The sequence below is a fragment of the Meriones unguiculatus genome, assembly GCF_030254825.1.
Source record: "Meriones unguiculatus strain TT.TT164.6M chromosome Y unlocalized genomic scaffold, Bangor_MerUng_6.1 ChrY_unordered_Scaffold_23, whole genome shotgun sequence".
NCBI lineage: Eukaryota > Metazoa > Chordata > Mammalia > Rodentia > Muridae > Meriones > Meriones unguiculatus.
In genome coordinates, this window is record NW_026843709.1 from 5,108,564 (window position 1) to 5,117,064 (window position 8,501).

Sequence of the window (8,501 nt, forward strand, 5' to 3'; positions counted from 1 at the left end):
GTCTACCTTTATCATCTGCTCTCAACTTCATCCTATAAAACAAGATATTATAATCTCAATTTTGGTATTATTCAAATACATATTTTAGAACCAAATTTTTTCTAAATCTATGTAGGTAAACTTCATGGTAACTAAATTTAGATTTAACTTTAAAAAAAATACTAAACAAAAAGTCTAGATAAAACTCAATCTTGTACTCAACTATAATCTTTAGCTTAACTTTAAATCTGCTCTTTTTAAACTAAAATCAAGGAAAACTTAATTATACATAATTTACTAGGGGTTAGTAAATCTTATTAATCCTATCATATTGTATTAAAACTTAAGAGCTAAAAATTAAAGGACAAAAGTTATATTTAGAATTAAACAGAGGACTAAGCTTAGCATGAAACTCAGCAAAAATGGACTATTCTGGCCATAGCAAATCTATAGGCCAGAAAGAAACAGCATTAAATCATTTATTTAGGTAATCTTATCCAGGCATATATTTTATATAATGGTTAACAATGATCTGAATATAATCCTGCATAACCCTAGGCTAACATGGAACTGTAGTCCTTTTTTTTTCTCCTGTAAAAGAGCATAAACAATCATTTTGCACTGAAGAATCTCCAGCCTTTTTAGATGAAGAACATCATATTTTGTTTTTTTTTTACATGATAGATTGTAATAAATGAAATTTTTGCTTAATTGGCTTAAATAGCATGGCTTGCTTTTACTTTGTAAAATTAAAAAAATTAACACCAAGGAATTGTATTTCCCTCAAAGTGTTGAGAATTGGTTTTAAGTTCTTTGTTAGACTGCACAAGGGTTACTATTTTACAATACCTGATAAATTAAAAAAAAAATGTTTATATAATTTAACTCTGATGATCCAGAAACAAACTCAGAGGTGTTGATTCAGATTGTCACATGTCTAAAAATATCCAAGTCTACAGATATACATAGACACACACAGAGAGAGAGAGAGAGAGAGATACATAAGGAACATAGAAATGTGACATTTTCACATTGGAGTAACCAGAATACCCAAATACCATGACTTTACCAGCCCCTACTGGACACAAGTCCTACAGATTCCAGAAGGAGTCGACCCACTCACAGGTCCCCTCCACACAGATAGATTCCAGAAGGAACAGAATCCCCATAGCTCTTTCCACAGCTTCCAAATTGAGAGCCATGTCCAGCAGCCCTATTATAACACAAGGGTACAGTGACCCTCTCCTCTGGGTCCAAAAGGAGTTAAAACCTTTAGGGGCCTCTTCCCTATGAACTGGAGCATCCTCCAGATTCCCTGGACCAGAGTGAAAACTCTCCAAGTATACCAGACCTTGCAAGCAAAACAAAACTAGAAACCAAAAAAGAAGCCAAGCCAGCAGACAAAAAAAAAAAAAAAAAAAAAAAAAAACAGAGGCAAATACAAAAAACAAACAAAGTACCTGCTTTTTAAATATTTAAATATTTTTTAAAACCTGTTTTTGTAATATTAAAACCAAACATCATCTTTAGGAGTGAAATCATAAAGCACATTTATAATTTTAAAAGTTAAAACCAGGCTTTAAAATTTATCAGTGCAATATATTCAATTTTATTATTATAATTACTTTTTATTACTATTATTATTATTATGTAATTTTAATTTATTTAATTCCCTTACTAAGTAAACTTGTTCCCTTCCTAATTGGACGATCTCACAGAAAACAGTAATATCCTCCTACAGTTGTCCCATATCTCCTGCATTGTGGCAAGGAAAGCAACTTGTCTTCCTCTGTGTGATAGGCAGTCATCATGAAGTACATTTTTTTTCCTTAGGTATCTGGAGCTCCGAAAAGCAGCCTTTCTCATGTTGCCCCTCATTTTCAAGGTCCCTTGTTTGAGCATCAACTTCTTCAGGCTATTCAAAAAGGGTCCAAATAAAAGAGGGAGTGTAAATGGGGGACAGAGAGGTGAAGATGGAGACAAGACAGATTCCTGATCAAGTCTTAGTTTACTGAACATCCAAAGAACACTTATAAAGCAAAGGGTACAAATATTTTTTTTCCCATAGTAGCAACTCAACTGTGCCACCTGGCAAGGCATCCAGAAATTACCTCAAGGTTGCAGAAATTTTGCTGTCTCATTCCAAACATTGCAGGGAGTTTGCTCTATACTTCTCACGCTCAGAAAACCACATTGCAAAGACCACCAAGGAAAGTCTCTGAGACATAGAACTTAGAAAAGAGCAGCATCTGCCAAGGCCAAGAGTCAGAATTCCAATTACCAGATTCCTTCAGAAACCAGACAATTCCTGGGACTAGTTTGGCTGAAACAGAGAAAATCTGTAATTTTAAAAGGAGAAATGAGGGGAAAAAAACTATTTGATAGCTAGTTTTGTTCCAAACTAGTGTTGCCAAATCTCTATGAACAGGGTTGCCTTGGCTGACCTGCCAGGATGGGCAGCTATGTCAGTAGCTACTGAGGGGTCAGTGAGGAACCCTCCTGGTCCAGGTGTTTACATTTAAAATTGGGCCATAAGGACAGTGAAATGGGCCTGTATTATATGCCTAGGAAGCAAGAGCAAATGTGTTTCCTGCTGTGATCCTCCAGTCAAAACCTCTAAATGTAGTGTTAGTGCCAGGACTGCTTGTTCAATGATGCCATCTGAGCTCTTAAGGTCTGAGGTAGCTTGTGAAGGACAAGTTTATTGCTAGGATTCTCTTCTAAATAATGAGTTCCTAGAAAGTGTGCCTTAAAATCTCAAACTCTGCCCAACTTTAGTGGAATATTTTTTCCATGTTAAAATCATTGTTAAAGTTGTTAAAATATTCTTTTTATTGGTTATGTGGAAATTTCATATAATATACATTACACTCCTTTTTCATTGCTTACAGGTTCAAATTCTTACCCATGTGCCACTTTATTTTTTTTATTTAAAATACTTCAATTGAAGTATGTGTTGTTCATCTAATCATTGCCACATGATCAGAGTCTCAGTCCCACCCATCCTTCTTCTACCCCTATACTCTTTCTCTACTTCCCTGATATGGGAGGTCCTCCTCCCCATACTATCTGACCCTAGCTTATCAGGCCTCATGAAGGTTATCTGAAACATCTTCCACTGTGGCCTAATTTTCAGGGCATTGTTCTCCTTGTGTCCTCAATTTCTTCTAATTAGGACACTTCCTGCCTCATCTCCTGTAGGTTTTCCAGAACTTTGAGGGGAGGGAGAATTCCTTTTATAAATCCAATTTACAGCTGGGTATTATAAGGTTTGTCTCTGTATATTATAGTAATGTGGGTCTCTGTATGCAATACAATTTGATGCAGAAGTAACCATCTCTATGGATACAAGAATATGGCAAAGATCTATCAGCTGAGGGCAAAGAAAAACATATTTTAATAACAACAGCCTGGGTTGCTTGAAAATATTCATAGGATGGCCTAGCCCAAAAACTCAATTAACTGCCACCCAATCCCCCTAGTGAAAGCCTGATTTGTTCTCAATAGATGACATTTTGGAACTTTTTCCTATATCATTAGGAGAACTCCTAATAAGTGAATAGAAACTATATTTGTATTTGTGCTTTTTAATAGCTTCAACCAGGATGAATTTTCCTGTCCCAACCATTTGCCTGAAAATATCATGATATCATTTTCTTAGATGAATAATATTCCATTATGGAATTATTCCACATTTCCCTAAAGGAGATTGTCAGTCCTGTTCTTTAGACCTTGAAGGTGTTGTGACTTTAATCATTGTATTAAATGAAAAACTATCATGATAACTATGTTCTTTTAGCCTAAAAGTCCCTCCATCTCTTTACACTTCTTGGTGATTTGAATTGTAAATCCCCTTGAAGTGCATCTATTTACAGTTTTAGTCCCCAGTGTTTAAATGTATGGGAACTCTTAGGAGGTGTGGCCTTGTTTGATAATATAATTTCTTTTGTTTCCCTAATTTCTTATTGAGCCATTTTGTTGTTTGTATACAGAAGGAATACTGGGTTTTGTTTTTTTTTTTTGAGTTAATTTTGTATCCAGTAACTTTGCCAAACTTGTTAATCAGCAAGCTATAGGAGTTCCCATGTAGAATTTTGGGGGTATACTATATTTCTGAGGCATACTATTGTATCATCTGCAAATATTGATAATTTGACTTCTTCCTTTCCAATTTGTATCCACTTGATCTCCTTCATTTGTCTTATATTTCTAGCAAGGACTTCCAGAACTATATTGAAGGTACATGGAGAGAGTGGCCAGCCTTAACTTGTCCCTGATTTCAGTGGGATTGCTTCAAGTTTCTCTCAGTTTAGTTTGATGATGGCTATAGGCTTGTTTTATATTGCCTTTAATATTTTGAGATTTTTGCCTTGTACTCCTGAATTCTCAAATAATTCAGATATGAATGGAGGTTGGATTTTGTCAAATGCTTTTTCAGCTTCTAAGGAGATTATCAAGATTTTTTTTCTTTCAGTTTGTTAATATGTTAGATCACATTGATGTATTTCTGTATATTGAAACACCCCTGCAAACCTGGATTGAAGCCTACTTGATCATAGTGAATGATATCTTTGATTTGTTCTTGTGTTTGGTCAAATTCATAAAGTACCTAGGTTTGACCCTAACAAAGCTAGTGAAATACTTATATGAAAAAATTTCAAGACTCTGAACAAACAATTAGAAGAAGATATCAGAAGATGGAGAGATCCCCCAATGCTCATTGGTTGGCAGGATTAACATAATAAAAATGGCCACTTTACCAAAAGCAATCTACAGATTCAATGCAATTCCCATCAAATTACCAACAGATTTCTTTACAGACCTTGATAGAAAAAAAATTCAACTTCATATGGAAAAACAAGAAACCCAGAATTGGTAAAACAATACGAAACAATAAAAGGTCTTCTGGAGGTAACTCCATCCCTGATCTCAAGCTATATTATAGAGCAACAGTAACAAAAACTGCATGGTACTTTCATAGAAACAGAATGTTTGTCAGTGGAAACAAATAGAAGAAACAGAAAGAAATCAACACACTTATGGACACCTGAATTTTAACAAAAATACCAAAATGATACAATGGATGGATAAAAGACAACATTTTTAACAAATGGTCCTGGTCTAACTGTACGTCTACATGTAGAAATAGACCTATACTTATCTGCCTGCATAAAAATAAAGTCCAACTGTATCAACGACCTTAACATAAAACCAGACACATTATATCCATTAGAAGAAAAAATGAGGAAGAGCCTTGAACCAATTGGCACAGGAGACAACTTCCTGAACAGAACACTAGCAGCACAGTCTCAGAAAACAACAATAAACTTTGTGAAACTGAAAAGCTTCTGTAAAGCAAAGGACACAGTCATGAAAACAAAACAAGTTCCTACAGATTGGAAAAGGCTCCTAATCAACTAATGTTACATAGGGTAATATCCAGTACATATAAAGAACAAAAGAAGTTGAAAAGCAACAAATCAAGTAATCCAATTAAAAAGTGTGCACAGAGATAAACAGAGAATTGTCGATAGAGGAATATCAAATGGCAGGGACACAGTGAAAGATATGCTCAATAACATTAGCCATCAGGGAAGTGTAAATCAAAACAACCCTGAGATTTCACGTTATTTTCATCAGAGTGGCCAAGATAAAAAACATAAGTGACAATACATGCTGGAGTGGTTGTGGACGAAAGGGTTCCCCCCTTGGTGGTAGGAATGTAAACTTGTATAACCAGTCTAGAATTCAATCTGGCACTTTCTCAGACAACTCGGAGTAGCACATCCTCAAGATCCAGCTTTACTTCTCCTAGGTATATATCCAAAAGAGGCTCAAATGCACAATAAGATCATTTGTTCAACCATGTTTGTAGCAGCTTTATTTGTAATAGTCAGAAACTGGAAACAACTCAGATGTCCTGCAACTGAAAAATAGATACAGAAATTGTGATACATCTCCACAGTGGAATTTTACTTGGTAATAAAAACAAGGAAATAATGAAATTTGCAGGTAAATATTTGGAACTGGAAAGATTATCCTGAGTGAGATATCCCAGAAATAGAAATACACACAAGGTACATACTCCCACATATAGACATATAATATAGGATAAACCTACTAAAATCTCTTCATCTAAAAAAACTAATCAAGAGGGAGGACTCTGGCTAAAATGCTCTATCCCCATCCTGAAAGGCAAAGAGGATGGACATTAGAAGAAGGAGAAAACAGGGAATAAGTTAGGAGGATGTCACAGAAGGCCTCTGAAAGGCTTTGCCCTGCAGAGAATCAAAACAGATGCTGAGACTTATATCCAACTGTTGGGCAAAGAGCATGGAATTTCATGAAAGAAGTGTGAAATAGTAAGTTATGGAGAGGCCAAGATTTCCACAAGGAGAGCAACAGAACCAAAAACTCTAAGCACAGGGTCTTTTCTGAGTCTCATACTCTAACCTAGTACCATACATGGAGATAACCTGGAACCCCTACACAGACTTAGCCCATGGAAGTTCAGTGTCCAAGTGGGTTCCACAGTAATTGGAACAGGGACTGCCTCTGATATTAAGTGATCTGCCTTCTTTTGATTACCTCTTCCTGATGGTTGATCAGTCTTAACAGGCTACATAGGAAGACAGTGCAGCCACTCCTGATAATATCTGATAGACTAGGATCAGAAGAAAGGAGAGGAAGAACTCCCCTATAAGTGGATTGCATAGGAGCATGTGGGAGTGAAGGTGGGATTGGGAGGAGACCAGGGGTTAAGGGTGGATACAAAGTGAATAAAGTGTAATAAGTAATATTTAAAATAAAAAACATTAAAAAAATAATTCCTTTTGGATATATACTATAGAAAAGTGTGCTTTGAGTTTGATATGCCAATGTATGTGACCAAACAGAAAAGAGTCACTGTCTCTCTGTCTTTGTCACTTTATATCTTTGTTTCTGTTGGTCTCCGTATCTCTATTTCTGAATATGTCTCTCTAGCTCTCTCTCTCTCTCTCTCTCTCTCTCTGTATGTCTCTTTCAGTCTCTCTCTCTCTGCCTGTTGCTTGCGATTCAATATGAAAAGCTCTCAGTTTTGGTGAAGGACTACAACAAGATGATTGTTTGGCAAGGTGACCTCATGGATGGTTACTGTAAAAATATAAGCAATGTCCCAATTAAACATTTTTTGTTAAAAGTTTGCCTTGGTCAGGGATCATTTTCATAGAAAATTATTCACTGACTGAGGACATATCTGTCCTTTAACAAATAATAATTGAATGTGTTATAATGTGAAACTCACAAGTCAAGGACATGTGATTTATTAATGACCACCTGAAAGAAATGCATGGCTCTCGCTTCAGCACCACATATTCTAAATTTGGAAACAACACAGAGATTAGCATGGCCCCTGCATGAGGATGACATGCAAATTTGTGAAGCATTCCATATATTTTTGGAGAAATTTAAGAAAAAACAAATACATGAAATTGTGTGGAGAAAGAATTTAGGGAAGAAAACAGAAACTACAGAGGTAAGCGTAACCAATAGAATATAAGATATGGAAGTAAAAATCTCAGGTGTGGAAGATACAATGAAAGAAATAGATGCATCTGTCAAAGAAAATGTTAAATCTAAAACATAACTGACCCAGACCATCCAAGAAATTCAAGACACTATAAAAATAAAAAAACCTAAGAATAATAGGAATAGAGGAAAAAGAAGATTCCCTCCTCTAAAGCCCAGAAAATATTTTCAACAAAATCATTGAAGAAAATTTTCCCAACTTAAAGGAGAGGCCAATAAGTATATAGAGGTCTATGGAACACCCAATAAATTATTCCAGAGTAGAAAATCTTCAGGGCTTCCAAGATGGCAGTGGCTAGTGTGTAGCTTAGCTGAAGGGGAGAGTACCTGCAATGCGGAAATTGGTGAGTGAAAAGGCTGATCAACCCAGAAAAGAGTTATCTAGACTTCCAAAAAGAAAGAGACTAACCATGAACTGAATCCATCTAGAATCAGACCAAGGCAGACTCCTCCAGGAGGAGACACCCCAAGAGGTGATCCCCAGACACTTCCCAGCACCCAAAACCCTACTCCCTCTTTGGAGGAGGCAGGAGGTGTCCAGCAGAATCTGCCACAGACACACTGTTTGTATCCCAGCCCCAGCTAGAGCTACAGCTCCCACACAAAAAAAAAATGAGATTGAGATCGGGACTGAGAAAACCCAAACCTTTGGCCACTACCCGAATGCCGCCATAACCCTGTGTGGCAGAGTGGAAGGACAAAGACGCGCCCAGGGGCTTCCCAGGACAGGAACCCAGTGCTGCCGGCTATTCCTAACAAACAAACATCAGCTGTGGTCATTCAACACATCCTGAGATTCTCCTGGGTCCAGCGTAATAAGGTCTAGGACCAAGTCATAACATAATGTTAATACGACATCACAATGTTATGATGACATCAAAATGCTATTATGACATGATTGTTGTATGCATCACACTGGAATTTTGACATCACAAAGATATTATGACATCATA

The 8,501-nt window shown here is 36.4% G+C and overlaps 1 non-coding gene across 1 annotated transcript; it reads left to right on the top strand.

Moving 5' to 3' along the window:
* The first annotated feature begins 7,312 nt into the window (after positions 1–7,312).
* On the top strand, positions 7,313–7,417 carry LOC132651642 (U6 spliceosomal RNA). The gene has a single exon (XR_009589228.1). It is a non-coding gene; the product is annotated as a U6 spliceosomal RNA (small nuclear RNA).
* Positions 7,418–8,501: the final 1,084 nt, after the last annotated feature.